The sequence below is a fragment of the Dipodomys spectabilis genome, unplaced genomic scaffold (genome assembly GCF_019054845.1).
Source record: "Dipodomys spectabilis isolate Male_0828 unplaced genomic scaffold, ASM1905484v1 ptg000365l, whole genome shotgun sequence".
Taxonomy (NCBI): Eukaryota; Metazoa; Chordata; class Mammalia; order Rodentia; family Heteromyidae; genus Dipodomys; species Dipodomys spectabilis.
Window position 1 is genome coordinate 3,414,681 of NW_024871042.1, and position 22,111 is coordinate 3,436,791.

A 22,111-nucleotide genomic window follows, 5' to 3' on the forward strand; every position below is an offset into this window, starting at 1 on the left:
CTTCCTTTGCTATCTCAATTGAATCCCCCAGAAGCCAACACTGGGAGATGGAGTTGCAAGTCCGTGGGTGATTTAGGATTTGGTCCCAGGAGCATAGGCAGGAATACCAGAGAATCATACAGGGAAGGGAATGGCTACAGGATAGGTAACAGGGGCATTACCATTGTAAGCAGCTGGAGTCCACTCCAGTGATCCAAGCGAGAAGAAACTGGGGAAGGGTGACACTGGTTGAGGAATCGTAACAGGGTGGAGGAGAGTGCCCTGCCTTTTAAACTGCTGAGATTACTGGTTGACAGGACTTCAGAGGCAAAGAGATGAAACACTGACATGAGGAAATTGCTCCTATGTCAAAACAGCAGAAACAGATTAGGGATGAAGCATCCAGCAGAATCTTCTGTACTTGTGAAGTCAGAGGTCTCTAAATGTTTGAAGCAGATAGATGATAGATAGATAGATAGATAGATAGATAGATAGATAGATAGATAGATAGATAGATAGTTATTCTCACCGTGTATGGTATTCCTCTGTGATAATGGCTCAGTAGTTGGGAGCCTTTCCGCTGCCATGGGCCATTTAGATATTTATAACATCATTCTCAGGCCAGCTGGCAAGAAGCATACAAGAATCATTAGTATCTGTCCCACTGTGTACGAAATAATTTTGGAGCTCTGACATCCCCACCTCTGGTTACATCATAAAACATGCCTAAGGGATTGGGAGAGATGGGGGGGCGGGGAATAATAAAAGGAATGCCATTGGTCAAGATGCATTATACTCATAAACATGTTGAATTAAAATCTCTTCGTATAACTTCTTTTTTTTTTTTTTTATCGGTGGTGGGGCTTGACCTCTGGGCCTGGGCGCTGTCCTTCAGCTCTTCAGCTCAGGTTAGTGCTCTCCCACTTGAGCCACAATGCCACTTCCTCTTATATAACTTCTTAAAGATCACTTTAAAAAGAGCAACAACCAAAACACACCCAAGACATTATTTTTTAGAACTGTAGTTCTAAAAAATAATATAAAAATAAATATTTAAAAAAATACTTTTATTTATAAAAATAGATATTTAAAGAATTAAAATTCCCATCTATGTTTACAGTAGCAGAGAGGTAAAATCAACCTAAGTGTTTATCAGCTAGTAAATAGATAAACAACATAAGGTATGTTGTTCATCCTTTAAAAAAAAGAAAGGAATTGGGGCTGGGAAGGTGGCTTAGTGGTAGAGTGCTTGCCTAGCATGCATGAAGCCCTGGGTTCAATTCCACAGTACCACATAAACAGAAAAAGCTAGAAATGGAGCTGTGGCTCAAGTGGTAGAGTGCTAGCCTTGAGCAAAAGAAGCTCAGAGATGTTAGGCAAAATGAACCCCAAGATAAGAACACAAATGGTTTTTTCTTTCTTGCTATTGTTTCTAACATATTTATAAGGTGATTTTTTTTTGTTGCTTTGTATGTCTTTTCCCCAAGGTATAACCCCTATTTTCACTGTATTTGCTGTTGTTATAATTTGGGGAGGGGAAGGGGAAAAACATGGGGAGGGGAAGGGAAAAAACAAATTGTTTAAATAGGGATACGGGTGGACCCATTGCAACAATGAGATGTACAAGACTCTATGTCAAAAAATGAACTTTACAATTTAGGCGGGGGGAGGGGGAGGGGGTGGAGGAGGGCAGTGTGGTTGTGGAGGTGGGAGAGAAAGGATGGTAGGGGAAAAACAAAGGAGGAGGCAACAATGCTTGACAAGAAATGTATGCATTACCTTGCTCATGTAATTGTAACCCCTCTGTATGGTATTTTCACAATAAAAAAAAACTTATTTAAAAATAAAAAAAGAAGAAGAGAAGTTCAGGGATAGTGACCAGGCCCTGAGTTCAAGCCCCAGAACTGGCACAAAATAATAATAATAATAAATGTTTAAATTAAAAAATAAAAAGGAAAGGAATCCTGTCGACATGCTAAGCATTAATGACATTGTTGCAAGTGAAATAAGCCAGTCCCATAAAGGCAACTACTGTCTGATACCACTTGTATGTGGTGTTTAGTATAGAGACAGGAAGTAGGAAGGTTGCTACAGGAAGTAGACAGGAACCTAGAGGTTGAGGGTGAGAAGATTAAGAAGTACTTAATGAGATACAGTTTCAGTTTTGCAAAGTAAGTTCTGGAGATTACTTTCACCTTGATGTATTTAACACTACTGAGCTGTACAGTTAAAAAAAATGAATAGAAGAAAGTAATTTTTATGGAGAGGAAGAGAGGAGAATGCAATCATAATATCCACTGCATATCCTAAGAAAATTGAGGGAAAGGACGGGTTGGGAGAAATGAGAGAGTGATGACAGAAGTGACATTGATTAAGATGCACGGTGCTTATAAACTGATTTGTTCAATGGTAACTCCTGTGTACAATGACCTAAAGATAATAATATAGTTCTAATTCAATACTTAACTCCAGCTCAAAAAAGAAGCTGTAATATTTTCTCCATTCCAGTGGATTATATTTTGCATTAACTGAGCACTAGGGAGCCTTGTTTTTAAACATGATCAATAAGAGATTACATTTTTTAAAAATCCTAGTCAGACAGGAGAGTTCATGACTGCAATCCCAGCCACGAAGAAATCATAGCGAAGAGAATTGTGATTAGAGGCTAGTAAGAAGTGTGAGACCTCATTTGAGAAGAAATAACTAAAATGTCAAGGGCTGGAAACAAGGCCTAGCAAATGCAAGGCCCTGAATTCAAGTACCACCACACACAAAAATAAAATCCTTTAGCCAGGTAGATGTTAAGAAATCTCTGGGGGAGGAAGGGATGTGAAGGGTAAACAAAGGAAGAGGCTGCAATGCTTGGTAAGAAATGTACACATTATCTTGCCCATGTAATTGTAACCCCTCTGTACAGTATGTTCACAAATAAAATAAAATTAAATTAAAAAAAGAAATCTCTGGGGGAGATAAAACAATGTCATAGAATTTGTACTAATGAGGATCATGGTCTCATCCTGCCTCTATCATTTTGTTACTGTGATTTGGGACAAGCTACTCAGACTGAGTTGTGTAGTCCCCAAATGTAAAAGGAAATGTGTAGTTACTTTCATTATTCACTCAACAACTTATTCATTGAGTTGGTAGTAGACAAGAATGAAAGCAGAAAGATTGTATAGGGGAACTTTAATGGGAGAGTTTCTTGGCCAAAAAAAAAAAATTGTTATGATTTAAAAAGAGAAAAAATATAGTTAAAGAAGCCAGAACTTAAGAGACAACATCACTTCCCCCTTCCCTTTTTTAGAAAAGAGGAGGGATGGGTGGGAGGGGGGAACTTAGGAACATTTAAGTTTAGATTTGAAACCCAGGGATATCTCAAAAGAGCAGACAAAAGGACTGTCAAATTGTGCAGACCTCATTAGGCCCTTGTCAGCCCAGGTACCCAGGTCCTGAAAGGATCTCATCATGGGACACAAAGTAGAAGCATCGGAAAGCTTAATGCCCTGTTCCACCCGCAGCAGGAGTTCGGACCACCCCACAGAGAGATCTGAAAAGCATTTGTGATCTTAATCAGAAAGCACACAGTGCTATCTGGAAATTAATTGGATATCCAGATTGTTCGCACATCATGGAGAGTTAGATTTTATACAGATTTTTAACAGGAGTATATTTAGTAACAGTATCACTGATGTTCAATCTCAAGTAGGAACCCAAGCCTACTTTGTGGGGCTCATTATATTCTGAGTGACAACGGGAGCTTGGTAAACCTCTTTTGATTATGATGATCAACCACATTGCTCAGAATGGATTTAATATCTTATGAGGAATTGTGCCAGAGGTAAGATCTATAACAGATAGATGTCATTTTCCATATAAATAGAATGATCACATAAATAGATGCACACTCATGCCCTCAAATCCCTCCTGTGCAGCCCTAAGATATCCTGGAGCCTGATATGCTAGTAACAGAGAATCTTGGGAAAAAGAGCCAGGGTCATTGATATGTTTAAGCATGACACAGGGAATGTGTGCCTATAGGATGTATAAGGTACAGGTATTTTAAACCACACAGTGGCCAATATAGAGGGAAATGGTGGAGAAAGCTAGACTATCAACTCAACATGAAAATCAACTTAACTTAAAGAAACTTTTTGATCCATCATGGAAAGGGTGAGAGATCCTCAAGCCAGGAAAATTTGTTGACTTTGCAAAGACTCTAGTCTTCTAAACCTACCTCCTAGGACAGGGAACAGGACTCAGTTGGGGTCTGGGATGGTCAGGATTCAACAGAGTGTTTCCTGCTGCTGAGAGATTCCTGGGACTTTTCCTCCAAAGGCAAACACCAATAGGCATATGTGAAAGAGGGTATTTATGAGGGCAAAACCTATCAGCCACCTCCTATGTTTGCTTTTGCAAATGTCTGATGGACACATCCCTTTGGAAAAAGATTTCTAATCAAGTTAAACACACACTTAGCAAAGTCAGCAATCCTATTTCCAAGGATGTACCCAATAAAGATGAAAGCACACTTTCACTAAAAAGATAGATACACAGCAACTTTATTCGTATAAGCAAACCTTAGAATTAATTCCAATGCCTATCAATAAGTGAATGAATAAACAAAACTTTGATTTGCTCATGAAATGGAATATTATTCTACAAGAAAATAAAACTAATGCATACAATGAAATAGGCAAATCCTCTGTTAGCTAACAGAGACAAAACAAAGGAATACACGCAGCTGGGTGCTGGTGGCTCATACTTATAATCCTAGCTACTCGTAAGGCTGAGATATGAGGATCGATGTTCAACACCATCCCAAGCATGAAAGTCCATGAGACTCTTATCTCCAGTTAACCACGAAAAAGCCAGAAGTGGAGTGCTACTTTTGAGCACAAAAACTCAGGAACAGCACCTGGGCCCTGAATTTAAGCCCTAGGGCCATAAGGAAAAGAAACAAAGAATACATACATGCTCACTTCCATTTACCTAAAATTTTAAAACAGACAATTAAAATGCAGCAGAGATCAAAACAGCATTTACACAGGCAAGAGGCGATGAACCAGAGTTTCTATTGTATGTGCTCTTTCCAAGGTGATAAAAATGTCCTATGTCTTAATTAAGGTATGTGGACTTCCAAATACATGCTTAAGACCACATGGTTTATATACATAAATTATAACTAATGAGAAACTATAATTAAAAAAACAACTGGCCCGGTGCCCGAGGCTCATGCCTGTAATCCTAGCTACTCAGGAGGCTGAGATCTGAGGATCGTGGTTCAAAGCCAGCCCATGCAGGAAACTCCATGAGACTCTTATCTCCAATAAACCACTAGAAAACTGGAAGTGGTGCTGTGGCTCAAGTGGTAGAGCGCTCACCTTGAGCTGAAGAGTGCAGGGACTGCGCCCAGGCCCTGAGTTCAAGCCCCACCCCACCCCCCCAAAAAAAAACTGTCAGCCAGGAGCTGGTGGCTCACACCTGTAATCCTAGATACTCAGGAGGCTGAGATCTGAGGATTGTGGTTCAAAGCCAGGCAGGAAAGTCTGTGAGATTCTTATCTACAATAAACCACTCAGAGAACCAGAAGTGACACTGTGGCTCTAGTGGTAGAGCACTAGCCTTGAGCTAAAGAGCTCAGGGAGAGTACCCAGGGCCAGAGTTTAAGCCCCACACTGACAAAAAAGGAAGAAAGAAAGAAAGAGAGAAAGAGAGAGAGAAAGAGAGAGAGAAAGAGAGAGAGAGAGAGAGAGAGAAAGAGAGAGAGAGAGAAAGAGAGAGAGAAAGAGAGAGAGAGAGAGAGAGAGAGAGAGAGAAAGAGAAAGAGAAAGAAAGAGAGAGAGAAAGAGAGAGAAAGAGAGAGAAAGAGAGAGAAAGAAAGAGAGAAAGAGAGAGAAAGAAAGAGAGAGAGAAAGGAAAAAAGGAAGACAGAAAGAAGGAAGGAAAGAAAAAAGGCAAGAAAGGAAAAGAACAACTCTCAGCAAAAGGGACAATTTGGAAATCAGTAACTACTGAATATGTCCAATGAACATGGTAAGAGCAAGAGTAGGATCTGTTCCTGACCTAAGAGCCTTAAGTCTCAGCTTTTCCACTAAGAAACGTAAGCTTTTCCGCTGCCCACTGAGGCAGGGGAAGGGAGTATCTTCCCTCCCCAGGTCATCTCAAGCATAAAAGATTGAAGTGAAGGCACTTGGAAACTCTCTGAAGGGGCTGTCCCCATATCGTTTTCAAGGGGTATTGTTTGAAAGTTGTTAGTTCTTAGGAAAGCATCATTCTTGGGGGGAGGGTTCCTCCTGCTATTTGAATTTTAGTATAGAAATAATGCTTTTTTCATCGTGAAGAGACTCGAACATTTTAGAAGAATTAATTAAACAAAAAATGCCATCTCTCTCCTCTCTCCTTTTTTTTCTCCACTACAAATCCCACTCACCTTCCAATTCTGGTAATGTGACAGTTCTGTGTAGATCCTCCCACATATTTTTTTTTATTCCCAAACTGGAATTATTCAGTGGTACATTATAACATGCATCCTACTCTTTCGTTTAACAACATATCCCTTTGTACAGTATGGATAAACCAGAATTTACTTCACTAAGCCCCTAATAATTGAATAGCTTCATTTTCCCCTAAAGCTTTGTTACTATAAATAACAGGATGAATATATTTCCTTAAATTATATCTTTGAGTCTCTGTGTGAATATTTCTTTCAAATAAACTTCTGTAAGAGAAATGTCTTGGTCAAAAGGTACACACAATTTTAATCATGAGAAACATCATCAGGTTATTCACTGGAAATTCATAGACTTCCCAGGAGTACCTTTTCTCATTTTGATCTCAAAGAGAAGGAAAATACAATTGAGATGATGTCAAACATTTGAACCATTCAACACCCTTGAAAATGAGAGCCGAAACAAAAAAGAAGAAAAGAAGAAAAGAAAAGCAGAGCTTGCAATGGCTTTTTCAGAATTTATTGAGATGATCATATGATTTTTATCCTGCCTTCCCAGCATATGTTCATTTGCATACACTGAGCCATTCTTGCAGTCTCGAAATGACACCAACTTGACCATGGTGTGTTGAACGCAGTCTGCAATAATTCTGTTGAGAATTTTATGTCTGTGTTTGTCAAAGAAATTAATCTGTAATTTTCATTTTCTATTTTGTCCTTATCTACTTTATCAGAATATATTGTCATCATAGTATGAGTTTTCTATTTTATAGAATAGTTTGAGGAACATCAATGTTAGTTTTTCCATTAGTGTCTGGTAGAATTTGACAGTGTAATTCATCCTATTCCTGGGCTCCTCATTATTGGGAGACAACTAGTGCTTCAATCTTATTGCTTATTATAGATCTGTCTCGGTGGTTTTTATCCTTTTGATTCAATTTTTGTAAGTCATGTGTATCCAGAAATGTATCCATTTCTAGGTTTATTCAGTTTATCAGAATATAAGTTTTTGTAATATTCCATAATGATTCTCTGAATTTCATTGGTATTTGTTGTGATAGTCCCTTTAGTGTCTCTCATCTGGGTCATTTCCCTCTTTCTTCTGGTTAGTTTGGCTAAATGTTTGTCAATCGTACCTTTTTAAAGAACCAACTCTGTTTCATTGTTCTCTCTCAGTTTCCACTTAATTGATTTCTGCCTTGATCTTTATTATTTCTTTCCATCTACATTTTTTTGTTTGGCTTGTTACTGTTCTTTTTCTAAGAGCTTAAGATGCACCATTAGGTTATTAATTTGAAATCTGTCTGTTTTTTTAATGTAGTCACTCATAGCTACACACTTTCCTCTTAATATGGCCTTTGCTATATCCCAAATGGTTGTTGAAATTGTGTTTCCATTTTTGTTTGATTCTAGAGCCCTTAGTAACTCCATTAATTTTTCAATGACCTACAGGCTACTTGAAAATATATTATTCAGCCAGATACTGGTGGCTCACATCTATAATTCTAGCTACTCAGGAAGCTGAGTTTGAAGCCAATCCAGGCAGAAAAGTTTGTGAAACTCCATCCCCAATTAACCAGCAAAGTCATGCTAGTGTTGTAGTTCAAGTGATAGAGCACCAGCCATGAGCAAGTAAGATGGGAGAGAATGCAAGGCACTAAGTTCAAGCCCTAAAAGTATATTGTTCCGTTTCTATGTGTTTGTATATTTTCTATAGTTTCTCTTACTGTTGATTTCTAGTTTTATTTCATTGTGGTATGATCAGAACAAAATCCATGAAGTTATTTATTAGTTAAGACCTGCTTTATATCCTAAAATAGCATTTATTTTAGAGAAAGTAGATACCTATGAAGTCCATTTGCTCTGTAGTATCATTTAATTCTGAAGTTATTTTGTTGACTTTGTCTAGATGATATATTCTGTCAAAGTCCTTTAACTGCATATATAAAAATAGAATAATGAAACTATTTTAATAAAACTGTAAAAGAAGTCGGGCACTGGTGGCTCACACCTGTAAACCTAGCTACTCAGGAGACCAAGAGCTGAGAATTGTGGTTCAAAACCAGCCCAAGCAAGGAAGTCCATGAGTCTCTTATCTCAAATCATCTACCAAAAAAAGCCAGAAGTGGTACTGTGCCTCAAGTAGTAGGCCACTAGCCTTGAGCAAAAAATGCTCAGGGATAACACCCAAGCCCTGAGTTCAAGACACGAGACCAGCACACACAAAAGAAAATAAAAATAATAATACTAAGAATAGACTAGTAGAAGTACTGGACACTTAAATGGACATGTAAAATTGTAACTCCCTTATTCAAGACTTTTTTAATTATAAAAGAAGGGGTGGGGGAAGATAGGAAAGTAAGAGAGGAGGTAAATTTGATCAAAGTACATTAACATGCATTTGTAACACTATCACAATAAAGCTCCCTTGTACTAATAATATACTTTATTAAAAAATAAAATAAGTAAATGGGGGGGAACAGAGTTGGAACTGAGGGCAATAGGTCCCTATTTTCCTTGCTGACTTGAAATTTCTATAGTGAAGAAATAAAATACATAATTAAAAAAAAAACCTCTTAAATACTGAGATTAATGAGAATTGAGTGCACATGACTTGAACATTTGCTTGCTAATAGGTTTAAGGATAGAAACAGTGTTGTGTCAATTGCTGTAATTAGCCAGAAATGTAGATGAATTAAAGGGGGCCTTTCTTGTCAGCCAAGCGACAACTTAAAATACTGAGCAAGAAACTACTAGCAAGAAACAAAAGGCAAGAATCAGACCAACCCTCCCTCAAAACATGAGCTGTGTTCTCAGAAAGTTCTGAGAAAGAGAAAAGTTCTACCCTTCTAGGTCATCCATGCCAGGAAATCCAACATTGACCTACTAGCACTTTTGATAGTTCCCAAGGCATTTTTTTTTCTCCTTAAATGGAGTTCAGGAAAATGAGCGAAGATGACCTAGAAGGAAACTCAGGATTCCATTCCTGAATTATGACATTCCAAGCCATAAAAACACCCAGAGGTGCAGCCCTTCAATAGTCTACTGACCACGCCAGGGAATTCATGACCCTTAGGCATCAATTTTGTCCAGCTTTTCAAAAAAGTTGTTTAGACAAATCATATAGAAAAGAGGTGAGGAGAAAGAGAGAGAGAAGGAGGGAAGAGAGAGGACAATATATTCCAACATTCCAACTAGAAATCATGAGAAATTTTCTCCCAGGATGAGAGGACATTAACTTCTTGTCATGTAGTTATCCTAGTCTGGTAACCAATAGCTATTGTTTCTCTTTATCATTACAGAAGTAAAATTTACTGTGTTGGTACACCATCCTGTGAGTTTTGTCATACATATAAAATCACCGCAATCAAAAGATTAGAACATTCTCATCACCCTCCCCTCAAAATTTCCTCATGCGTCCCTTGTAGGCAAAACTCCTCAGATCTGTCTTCCTGCTCTACAGTTGAGTCTGTTTTAAATTGTCCTATAAATGGGATAAGACAGTGGATAGACTTTTGAGCAAAGCTTCCTTTACACATTTATGTTCCAGCCATGGGGTTGTGCATCTCAATGATGTTTTCTTTTGTATTGCTCTATTGTGCTCTACTGCAGACTCTACTACATTTTGTTTACCTGATCTCCAGCTATGGGACACTGGATAACTTCAAGTTTTGGGCAATTCAATGTAAAACTTTGGGCAAGGGACATGGGTCAGGCAATAGAGTTCAAAGTTTGGTAAGACAAAAGGGAAATGTAAGGGAAAATTAAATAAAATAAATTTTCCATGTACATTTTTTGCGGTGTGGTGGGGGAAAGAAAGACCCCGTGCTTGAGACAAGTTCTTCTTCCTCTTCCTCTCCTCCTCCTCCTCCCATCCTTTCCCCTTCCTCTTCCCCCTCCTCCTCCATCTCCTCCTCCTCCTTCTTCTTCCTCTTCCTCTTCTCCTTCTTAGACTATTTTCTATTATAAGTTAGCTATATAGCCTTTATGACATTCTTGATCGTTCTTTATATTTAAAGGTATGTTATCTTGTGTAAATGTCTGTATCTGAATTCTTTTATCTGAGGCTAGAAATTAACATCTTTTTTTTACATCTTTTATTTATTCAATAAATGTAGCATACAGGTAATATATTAAAAGACATATATCATAATTAGTGGAAGCTTTAATCAACTCAAAATTAACCCAAAACAGAATGCACACATTAGATGGATCTTGTGTTTTGATCCAATCTGTTACTCTTCTTTTGTTTGGAGTCCATTAATGTTGAGTGTTATTATAAAAACTGTGTCGCTTCCTGTCATTTTCTTAATTTCCTATATTTTGTTTTTTTTCCTCTTCCTGTGTTTACTAAAGTGATCTTTGATGGGTTTCTTTGATTTTCATTGTTTTCTTCAGATTGTATTCCTCCCTTTAGAATTCTTTGTAATGCTTGTTTAGTGATTACAAATTCTTTTAATTTTTTTTTATCATGAAAGGTTTTGGTTTCACTATCTAATGTAAATGATACATTTGCTGAGTAGATCAGTTTGAGTTGGCAAGTGTTTATCCTCAGTGCTTGGATTATACCATTCCAGACTCTCCTTGCATTAAGGGTTTGTGTGGAGAGCTCTGCAGTGAAGCATTTAAAATCAGTTCCTTGCTATTTGTGTTTAATGTATTTACTAAGATATGTCTAGAAGTGATTCTTCTTGGATCCAGTCTACTGAGGGTCCTTTATATGCTTCTGTTAAGCAGGTAAGATTTTTCTCTCTTAAGAGTGGGGGTTTTCAATGCCTTTACTATTAAATTCTCCCCCCTCACCCCAATTATGTATAGATTTGATTTCATAGCTGAGTCTGCCAATTTCTGGACTTTTCTTTGGTAGGTTCTGAGTGTTTTTTCCATACTTTTGACTTTTTGTTCTAACTCCTCTGTTTTATCTTTGATTTCTGAAGTTCTATTTTCCATTTCACTTATTCTGTTACCTATGGATTCCACTGTAGTTTGCATTGTAGAAATTGAACCTTTTATGGTTCCGAAATCAGTCCTCATAGTGCCCATTTCATCTTTTAATGTGGTGTATAGCAGGTCTATTTTTCCCTCTGAATCTTTCTGGGAGTCTTGGATTTTCCTTGTCATTTCTTCTTTGTGCTCTTGAAGTTGTTTTTATATCTCCATTCCTCTCTGCACTGTCCAGGTCTGGTGGTGTGGGAGTTTTCAGCGTCAGAAAGCTTCAGTCCATTAGTGGGTCCTAGGGTCCAAGGCAGCCGTCTGGCCATTTTCGCCCACTGCTGGAGCAGGATGTGGGGATGGGTGAGAGCTTTTTGCAATTTTCCATCCTTACGTGTACAAGTTATGAGGGGTTTTTTCAGTTCCTGTGACTCTCTGCTTATTTCTATATTTATTGTTGTCCATCTTTTGGGGAGAAGTGAGTGTTAGGAACCCAATTCTCTGTTTTGTTAGAGAAAGTTGGAGCGATTCCCTAGTGTTTGGCGGCCATCTTACTTCCTCTAACTTTCCATTTACATTCACATACAGGTTTTTGTGTGTAATTAAGATTTCCTCTATCTTGGATTTACTGGAGAGTCTGGATAGCTACCTGCAACTTATCTAGTTTCAGAGTTCATGGAAGCTAGAAAAAGACTGCTTGCTCCTAGGGTGGAGAAAATGCTTCCCTATGAATATCACTCTTATTTATGAAGACGCATTGGTCTAGATATGAGTTGCTTGTCTGCTCTTGTCTGACTGTCCATCCCAGCCAGCTGTGTCCTCAACAGCAGATAAGTGCTCAGATCATGCTGCTGCCCAGAAGGTCACCTGTCTGGTTTGATTCCAACTTACCTGTCAAGCTAAGCCAAGACACTTCTGTTCTTTCTTTTGCCCCTCCACTTTTATACGTTACAAGTTTTGCAGCTATTTATAAACAAATAAATCTTGAGTTTTGTTTTTGGGGTTTTTTTTGGGGGGGGGTCCAGTCGTGGGGCTTGAACTCTGGGCCTGGGTGCTGTCCCTCAGCTCTTCAGCTCAAGGCTAGCACTCTACCACTTGAGCCACTTCCGGCTTTTTTCTTTTTGCTTATGTGGTGCTGGGGAATTGAACCCAGGGCCTCAGGTATGCAAGGCAAGCGCTCTACCACTGAGCCACCTTCCCAGCCCCAAATCTTGAGTTTTTTAAACTAAATGCAATAAATTTCACATAAAATTCTGATTATATTTGAATTTTAGAGAATATATGCAGCTCACAAATTTGAACATCAAGTATGCATTTATAATGTAAGATTATGTTCCCAGAAAGCTTTAAAAAGTTAAAATTATCATGATTATACAATCCCTATTATGCTTCAACTCATAGACATAATTTTTGATGGTTTGTCTTCAAAAAGAAGACTATTTAAAAACTTTTCCCTTTCCTATGGCAATTGAATGCTGTTAAGTCCAATGAATATTTGACCAGGGTTGAAGATTTTGTGTTTGCAGCACATCTTAGGATCTCTATCTTGTTTCAATTGCATTAAGTTTGTGAGTCCCCTATTTTTATCTCTAGTGTCAGCAAATATCCTCTTCATTGTTTCACTTATTTTTCTAAAATAACAGCAAAAATGCAATTATAATATGCAAATAATCCTGCTTTAACACAACCATAGCTGAGTGTAATATAAATAAAAGTGGTATAATACTGACAACTGAAGACAGGAGATCTGACCTAGGTATAGCAGCTCATGCTTGTAATCCAGCATTCAGGAGGCTAAGGTAGGAGACTCATGAGCTCTAAGGGAATCTTGAGCTACACAGTGAAATCTTGCCCCCCAACCCAAAAAACAAAACAAGATGGAGGCTGGAAGATATCAATATTATGATAGTAGAAAAAAAGGACAAGTAGTGAAAAGTTGAATATTGAGTGTTCAATGGTTTGAAGTCTCTTGGAAACATGCTCATATTGCTCTGCACAATTTTAAAAATAAACAATCATATTTCAGTAATTTTGTTAATGTAAAAAAATAATAAGCAAAGCCAGGCACCAATGGCTCATGCCTGTAGTCCTAGTTATTCAGGTGGCTAGGACCTACGGATTGAAAGTTAAAGCCAGCCCAGGCCAGAAACAGAGTCAATGAGACTCTTATCTCCAACTACCCACTAAAAAGACAGAAGTAGAGCTGTGTGGCTGAAGAGGTAGAACACTTCCCTTAGGCCCTGAGTTCAAGCTCCAGTATTGGCATGAAAGGGAGAGGAGAGGAGAGGAGAGGAGAGGAGAGGAAAGGAAAGAGGAGAGGAGAGGAAAGGAAAGAGGAGAGGAGAGGAGAGGAAAGAGGAGAGGAGAGGAAAGAGGAGAGGAGAGGAGAGGAAAGAGGAGAGGAGAGGAAAGAGGAGAGGAGAGGAGAGGAGAGGAAAGGAAAGGAAAGGAAAGGCGGGAGGAAGGAAGGAAGGAAGGAGGGAGGGAGGGAGGGAGGGAGGGAGGGAAGGAGGGAGGGAGGGAGGGAGGGAGGGGGAAAGGAAAGGAGAAAAGAAATACAGGCACAAATACTACCTGACAGCTCTCAAAATGGCATGTGATACTAGAATTAACAAAATAACAGAACCAATTCCTGTGATTAGTTTATTCATTTACCGTATTCACTGAGCCTACTGTGTGCACAGAGATACAGGCAAAAGACCCAGTCCACATTCTTGATGCTCTTACAGTGACCTGGACAGGTTGGATACATGAGCCATGCATTCAAGACACCCTTCCACAGCAGAGTTGTTTGCAAAAAACTTGTCCTGTATCAGAAGGTATTTGAGCTCATCTCCTCTACTTAGCCACATTAAGAAACAAGAGAATTCCAGACAGAACATAGAAGAACATGTATGGATGCAGATGCCTGTATCCAGGGGGAAAGATATTGATAAAACCATATGTCAACTTCCTAAGGATGCTGTAATAAATCACTACCAGCTGGGTGACTTAAAGCCACAGAAATGTATTCTTTCTCATTCCAGGATGCTAGAAGTCCAAATCAAGGCATCAGCAGCATAGTTCTTCTGGAAGCTCTGAGCCAGGCTTCTCTCTTGGGTTCTAGAAGCTTCTAGTAATCCTAGGTGCACCTTGGCACACACCATTGCCCCAGTCATGGGTCCCCTCTACTCCTGACATTCTCCTCTGTGTGCCCTGTGTCTGTGTGTATTCTCATAAGAACATGATGTTCTTCTTTTCTTTCTTTCCTTTTCTTCTTTTCTTTTCTTTCTTTTCTTTTCCCTTCTTTTTCTTTCTCTTTCTTTCTCTCTCTCTCTCTCTTTCTTTCTTTTTTTCTTTTATATTGTTGGTGCCAATGCTGAGGTTTGAACTCAGGGCCTGGGTTCTGTCCCTTAGCATTTTTGCTCAAGGCTAGTGTTCTACCACTTCAACCACACAGCTCTACTTTTGGCTTTGTAGTGGGTAGTTGGAGATAAGAGTCTTATTGACTTCCTATTTCTAGCCTGGGCTGGCTTTGAACTTCAATCCTTAGATCCTGGCCACTTAAGTAGCTAGGATTACAGGCATAAGCTATTTGTGTCCTGTGTCTGCACATATTCTCATAATAACATTGTGTTCTTATGAGAATACCAGATTTAGGGTCCATTCAAATCCAATAAAACCCTATCTTTATTTGTTTATATCTAAAAAGACCTTGTTTCCAAATAAAGTCATCTCTAGGGAGTGTGAAATGGTTGGGGCTTCCATACTAGAGATACAAGTTCAATGTCTTTAGGAAGAGTCAACCTACAACAATCAAGGTTCTTATAGACTGCAGACTGCCCCTTGTCTTCTCCTTTTCCTTTTCTTCTTTTTCCTTTTTTTCTCTCTGAAAATAAAGTTTAAGGGGAATTGATTTGTGTTTGGGGTGAGGGTTTTTTGTTTCATTTTGTTGTCTGTTGATTGGTTGGTTCATTTGTTCCTTTGTTTGCTGGTTCATTGGTTCATTGATGTTTTGAGGCAGGAGCTCACTATGTAGCCAAAGCTGGCCTCGAACTCAAAATCTCCCTGCCTTAGCTTCCTGAATGCTGGAATTATAGGTATGACCTACCACAGCCAGCTATAAATAATGCTTTATGGGAACACAGCCATATACATTTTCCCAGTCCTAAGACAGATATCAGTCATTGTCATTGTGCCAGGGACCAGAAAGTCTACAAAAGCCTAAAATATTTATTATCTGACCCTTTCCAGAAAAAAATAGTGACCTTTGAGCTACAACAAAAATCGATTGTGACCCAGCAGGAAAGTCTGTGACACTCTTATCTCCAATTAACCACCAGAAAACCAGAAGTGGTGCTATGGCTCAAGTGGTAGAGTACTCAACTTGAGCTGAAGAGCTCAGGGACAGCACCTAAGACAAGAGTTCAAGCCCTACTATTGACAAAAAAAATTAATTGTAAGAACAATTGTGGATGTGCAACTAGGGAGTAACAACTTGGGCCTAAAACTTCTAGGAGGTGGTTTAATAGTGAAATAAAATACAAATTTAGATTGAGACCATTCTCTCTCGGGCACACTCTTTCTCTCTTTCTCTCTCTCTCTCTCTCTCTCTCTCTCTCTCTCTCTCTCTCTCTCTCACACACACACACACACACACACACACATGCATACACATGCATACACACACACTAGACAAGGAATTTTTTTTTCAGCCCCAGTGAGACACACTGGTGATCAGATAGTAAGAGAAGTAGAGTAGAGAAGAAATCACTGACATTTAACCTTTGTGATTTCAACAAGGTCATTGCTGGAGGCTATGGAAAGCCAACAAAGATGCTAAGATAGTCTCAAATGGGGAGCTGCAAAGGTGAAGGGCTGAGGATGATAAGGCAAGGGTTTTCAGGGAACTCTCCTCCTGATTCGAAAGCTTCCTAGAATCACAGTAGTAGCAAGGGACACCATGAGTCAGACAAATGTCATCTGCAAAAGATCTAGAAGAGAACATTTCCTTCCCAAGGGACCAGAGTGTGTAACTCACCTGCCGGAACCCATGCACAGAGGGTTGTGTGATTAATGTGGATACCAGGGTTCTATCTTGTAGCAACTTAATAAGCTATGTGCACAGCCTCCAAATGAAGCCTGTAATCACTTTTCCATAGTTTATGAATTATGAAGTTGGATTCCCATCATAAATGCTGTCAAAGTTTTCTGGCTTCAAAACCAATTAAAATGATGAATAGCTGTGAAAGGAAATAGACGTGCATTTAATCTTTCTTCATAACAGTTGGGGATCCGTTCTTCCCCTCCCTCCGCCCATTGGCCACATTTCACATTAGCAAGGAACATAAAATTGGCCTCATTTAAAAGTAAGACTCAACTTCTTCATGAAAGGGTACTGAGCCACTTAGCTTTTTTCCAGCTATAAACAGGGAGCTAATTACCATGCATTTGAGGCTTTCTTTCCACTCATCTCCCAAGGTCATGGTCCTCTCTTTTCATCTTCTCTTCTTAGCAAGGTTATCCTGCAACACCACCAAAACAGGGATTAATTCTTCAAAGCAAAAAGAAACCAGTGAGAAGATGACTGACCAGTTTTTGAGTTTGACTCTTTAGGGAAGAGAAAATAGATGGAAACCCAAAGCCCTGAGCTCCTTCTCTCCTGTTGAGACCCCCAGTCTCAGTGCTATTTGATGTTTTTGAGGTCTTGGTGTTCCTTTCAGGACTTGGGATTCGGGGCTGAGTGAGGTGCTTGCCATCCCATACATTTTTCTCTTTATTCTTTTGCATTAGCATATGCTGCAAATGTCACATCATGCAGAGAGGACAGAAGGTGCCTGAGTCAGATGATCTCATTTCTAGTACTAATTCAATCACTTCTAGCTGAAAATCTTGAGCAAAGCTTGTAACCTCATGAAGTTCCCATTTTCTTATCTGCAGGATGTGTTAACAGTACTTAGTTCTCAAAACTGGGCTGAGACTCAAGTGAGATAAATGTGGGCTGAGTTAGATACATAGGTCGTTCACATATACAGTGTAGACCCTTGTGTCAAATCTGTTATCCGTATAGCTGGGCTTTTGACAGGAGAATAAAAACATTGTGTAAGATGTGCTTAAAATAAAACCTCCAATAAATGATATCCCAGACAGTACAATCCCTTCAATGAGGTGACTCAACTATCGATAACTCACCTCTGCTATTTTGGGGCTTGAGAAAGAAGAGGCAGGTAATATGGAGGTTGTGTAATCAGCCAGTAGAGACAGCAGAAGACATGAACTAGTGTCTCCATCTCTCTCAAGACACTTAGACTCAAAGGTAGTATTCCTGACCTCACATGCCCTTCAAAGGCGGAAAGAACTCCATAGATGGGACCAGGCTGCAGCCACCTTGAGCATGTCTACAGCTCATCCATCAGAAAACACCTCATCAAAAGGAGGGGACCATAAATTGACTTGTACCTCATCTCCTTGACAACACAAATTGAGACCCTGGCTGCTACATTATCTCCTGATTCCTCTCCAAAAGCTGCACCTCTGCTTGCCTTGCACTGATTTACGTGCTAGTTACTGCACAGTTTTGACAGCACACTTGGTCTTTGTGGAGCTGTGAACATCAAACAGAAATTGCCTATGGAGCCAACTCCACCAGGCCACTTCAATGTACCTTCATCCACATTCCATAAGTGTAGTGACTGCAAATCCAGCTCCAGGCTTTTCCTGAGGCAAAGAGGGCACCCCTGTGGTCCCACTGATTGCTAGCCTTACCCTTTCATTAAGCTATCAAGATGAAATTCCACTGCCTTCTAAAACCTACAATCCATACCTTTCCTTGCTCATCAACCTCAGATTAGTCAGTGCTGCTGTATGACCCTCTTTTTTTTAATAGTAGATAATAAAGTACAGCACTGCTGCAAGTGGCTTTCTTCCCCCACACCTCCCCATAAGAAGTAAATTTAACTCAAGGCACTTAGGAATGTAAGATATGCAATGCCTTCATAGGAGTGAAAAATTCAGTTACAAGAGAAGCACTGTGTCCTAGTGGCTTTTATGCAGCTCTTTCAAGGTCAGCTTTGTCATGTGGGCTGCAAAGATAGACCTCAGCACCAAAGGCTACTAGGAAATGGAGCAAGGCAGCAGAGCTAGCTCAAGACTAGGAGAATTGATCCACTCTGGGGCAGTCATCTCGATGGAGTAGGTCATGAGCTTGGATCTGCTTCATAGAGCTCAAGTTTGGACCGTGGGGCCAAGCAATCACAGAATTGCAGAGCACTCTGGGGACTTGTATGACCCTGAGTTTTGCTAAATCTCAGTTACATCTCAGTACATTGTAAACTTAACTTTGTCTGTATCATCTGTTAGAGTTCAGAAAATATGCATCCTTTCTCTTTAGGAAAGAGGCAAGATGAAGAAGAAAAATAATGCACTGATATCTAAACACATTTGAAAAGGAATGCTTTAACTCCTGGTGTCATTACTGCAACTTGGCATTTCATTTATCTCTAATTGGCTGTAATTTTGAAGCTTTGACACAAACATTTTTTAAGCAACAGGAGACAAAAATAACCCAGGCCTTAGTACTCATCAAAATTTATTTAACAGCAGGAAACCCTTTGTCCCACACTTTTGTGTTTTGTAGCATCAGGCCCTCACCTGCCAGAAGCAACAGTAAATCTACTAACATTATTCATAGCAATCACACACTATCTTGTTTTCTTGGGTTCCTCGGGTGTCTCCTATGGAATAAAAAGACTGTGAAATCTGGGTTCTTAGAAGTAACCAACTTGAGACATGCCTAGAAGCCTTGATGCTCCCAAACCACTACCTTTTTGTGTTCATTATTAGAGATTAACTTCTTTAGCCTCTTTCAGTATCCATTCTCTGTTAAAGCAAATGATATTGGGAAGGGCAATGTACTAGATTTAGTTACTCTAAGAAGAGCTTGTCAAATTTGCTTTCTCCCTGAGAGTTTAGGGACAATGAGAGATTGTAACAGAGAGATTACGGAGTCTTCAAGGGAGGAGAGACCAAAGGCAAAATGGGCAGCCATTTTACAAATAAAAGGGCCAATGTGCCTGAACATCCTGTTAGAACACAGATTCAGTCAATCTGGTCTGGGACGTGACAGTCTCTATGTCAAGTATGTAACTGCCCTAGGCCCACACTTGGGGCTCTAATGGGCACTAGTGACAGAGGAGCTGGAACAGGGTTTCCCAGCCTCAGCTGAACAGCACAATCTCTAGAAATGGTTCCATTGTTTGGTTTGGTTTTGAATTACTGATGCTCAGACCCACCTCAGATCAATTAAATTAGAACTGGGATGACAGAAGGCAAGGGAAATTTTACCCTTGTAACAAAACTATCAGGCAAATGGAGAAGGGGTACAGGGGACAGAGAAGGGTTAGGCTCTCCCCGATCCTAATCAGAGGAAGAAATAGGCCCTTTTATTTAGGTGTTAGATGGGTCCATGCTCCAGTAATTTTCCACTAGTCATGGGGATGGCTTGTTGTTTTCTGTTTGTTGAGTTGCTCCTCCTGTTTTAAGATTTCCTTGTATAGGACAGAGATCAGTAACCAGGTTCTTTGAGGACATCATGGATTGTGCTATACTCTAACTGGAAGGTTTTGTCCCTATGATAAGAGTAGAAGGATAGGAAGGAGACAGGGGTAAGGGATGAACCCATTCCGCACATCATGAACAAGGAAGGGAAGAGCTATATTTTTACTTTTACCTATAGGAATTAGTGGCTTGTGAACCTGCCTCTTGACCCTGAAAATGTCCCTGTTCTACTTCAAAAGGGTTGCTTAAACATTTATGTGTCTAAAAATCTTCCAGGCAATTCTCTTTTGCAGCATGTGGTAGGCAAAGAGTTCATTTACCATTCCATAAACTAGTGTATTAGCTCAGGAGGGCTAATAAGATACCCTAGTCAAGGACAAACTGCTCTCCAATGGCTTGTCTGACAAATAGTTGATTTTTTTAAGTTGTTCAATAAATGTTTAACTCAGCAAAAGAAATAAGTAGACAATTAGCTGAAGAAATGAATGAATATATTTGACCAATAGTCTACAAGCTGACAAAGACTGAAGCCATGATGTCACCACTTGAGGAGAGAAAGGATTCCCATCACTTCCTCAAACCTCTCACAGAGGTCTGTAATTCCAGGACCACTTTTTAAAGCTGACTCTGCTGATCATTGGAAAAGTCAAAGCCACAAATTTTACCATTACTGTTTTCCAGTGTTTCCCAAACATCCACCTGTCACAACACACCTTTTGAATTTTCAGTGACTAGTAATATTATTTGCCTACTGTGTTTTTATAAATTGAGTCACTCTTTGAACATGAAATAGATGTATTTGAAAGGGAAACTATAAATCACTATTTCAAATAGCAAAACAACTAATATCCCTTGACATAACTCAAAGTAAATGTCGTGAAAACCACTGAAGCGGAGATGTTTCTGCCTACTAGTGCTCACCTCTGTCAGAATAAAAGGGTTAACATGTTCAGGGAGGTGTTAAAGCTAGAGGATCTCTACACAGAGACTTTGTCATTGGCATAACAAGGAGGTTGGAGCATTTTGAAAGAAATCACAGGTTCCTGCAGTGTCAGGCTATTTGCAGTAAAGAGTAAGCATCAAAGATGAGCATGTGTGTTGGTCAGCTTTCTGTTGCTATAACGAAATACCCAAGATAATTGACTTAGAGGAAAAGTCTGTCAGCCTACAGTTCTGCTGGTTTTAGTCTGTAGTCAGTTACCCCATTGCGTTTCAGCCTGTGGTGAGGCCACCCATCTAGGCAAGGAGCTCATGGTAGAATAAAGCTGTTTACCTCAGAGTCCAGAAGTGAGAGAAAAAGAGAAAGATCAGAGTTCCATAATTCCCTTCAAGGGCACCCACAATAACCTAAAAATTCCCATGAGGCCCCATGTCTTAAAGCATTCAATAGCACTAGGGGCTTTAACAGCATCTTATGAAATTTTATCCTCTGCCAACGTGTTCAAGTTCTACCCAGATATCTAAAAGACATCAGATAATGCTGAAGAGGAAAGGAAGAAAAGAAGAAAAAAGGAAAGGAAAATAAAAAGGGAAAGGAAAAAAAAAACAAGGAAAGGCAAGATCATCAAAGATTTCAGCTTTTAAGTAATCCAGCCACCAATATCACTTAACTACACTGTCATTTTTATGATCTTCAAATGGTTTGCAAAGGGGTTTCAATGTAACATATCCAATTATCTGTACAAAGCATCTTGATCAGTCCCACCCCTTCCATCCTTGTTTAAACCCCTACATCTATAAGGTACACCATAATCACTGACAATAAAGGAATGAGTTAAAAGCAGAAAAATTAGCTTTCCCAAATTATACCAATCTTGGATGAGAGAATTCATTAAATAAAATCATGCTGTTAAAAAAGAAACAAGAAGAGGGCTGGGAAGGTGGCTCAGTGGTAGAGTGCTTGCCTTGCATGCATGAGGCCCTGGGTTCGATCCCTCAGCACCACATAAGCAGAAAAGGCTAGACATGGCACTGACTCAAGTGGTAAAGCGCTAGCCTTGAGCTGAAGATCTGAGGGACAGCACCTAGGCCCAGAGTTCAGGCCCCAGGACCAACCAAAAAAAAAAGAAGAAAAAGAATGGACCATACAAGTAAAAGATACATTTTCCAGGATCTTTAGCATTCTTTAGCTCAGTGTGAGGGATTAAATTATTAGCTCTGTTTATCTACAGAGTGATCCATTGGTGCTCTGGGGGAGTAAATGCATCAAGTTAGTCT

At 39.5% G+C, this 22,111-nt stretch overlaps 1 protein-coding gene across 2 annotated transcripts in view; it reads left to right on the top strand.

The window, feature by feature from the left end:
* Positions 1-22,111, top strand: part of Pcsk2 (proprotein convertase subtilisin/kexin type 2) — a 274,532-nt gene that overhangs the window by 194,414 nt on the left and 58,007 nt on the right. The gene's annotated exons all lie outside the window — the stretch shown is intronic.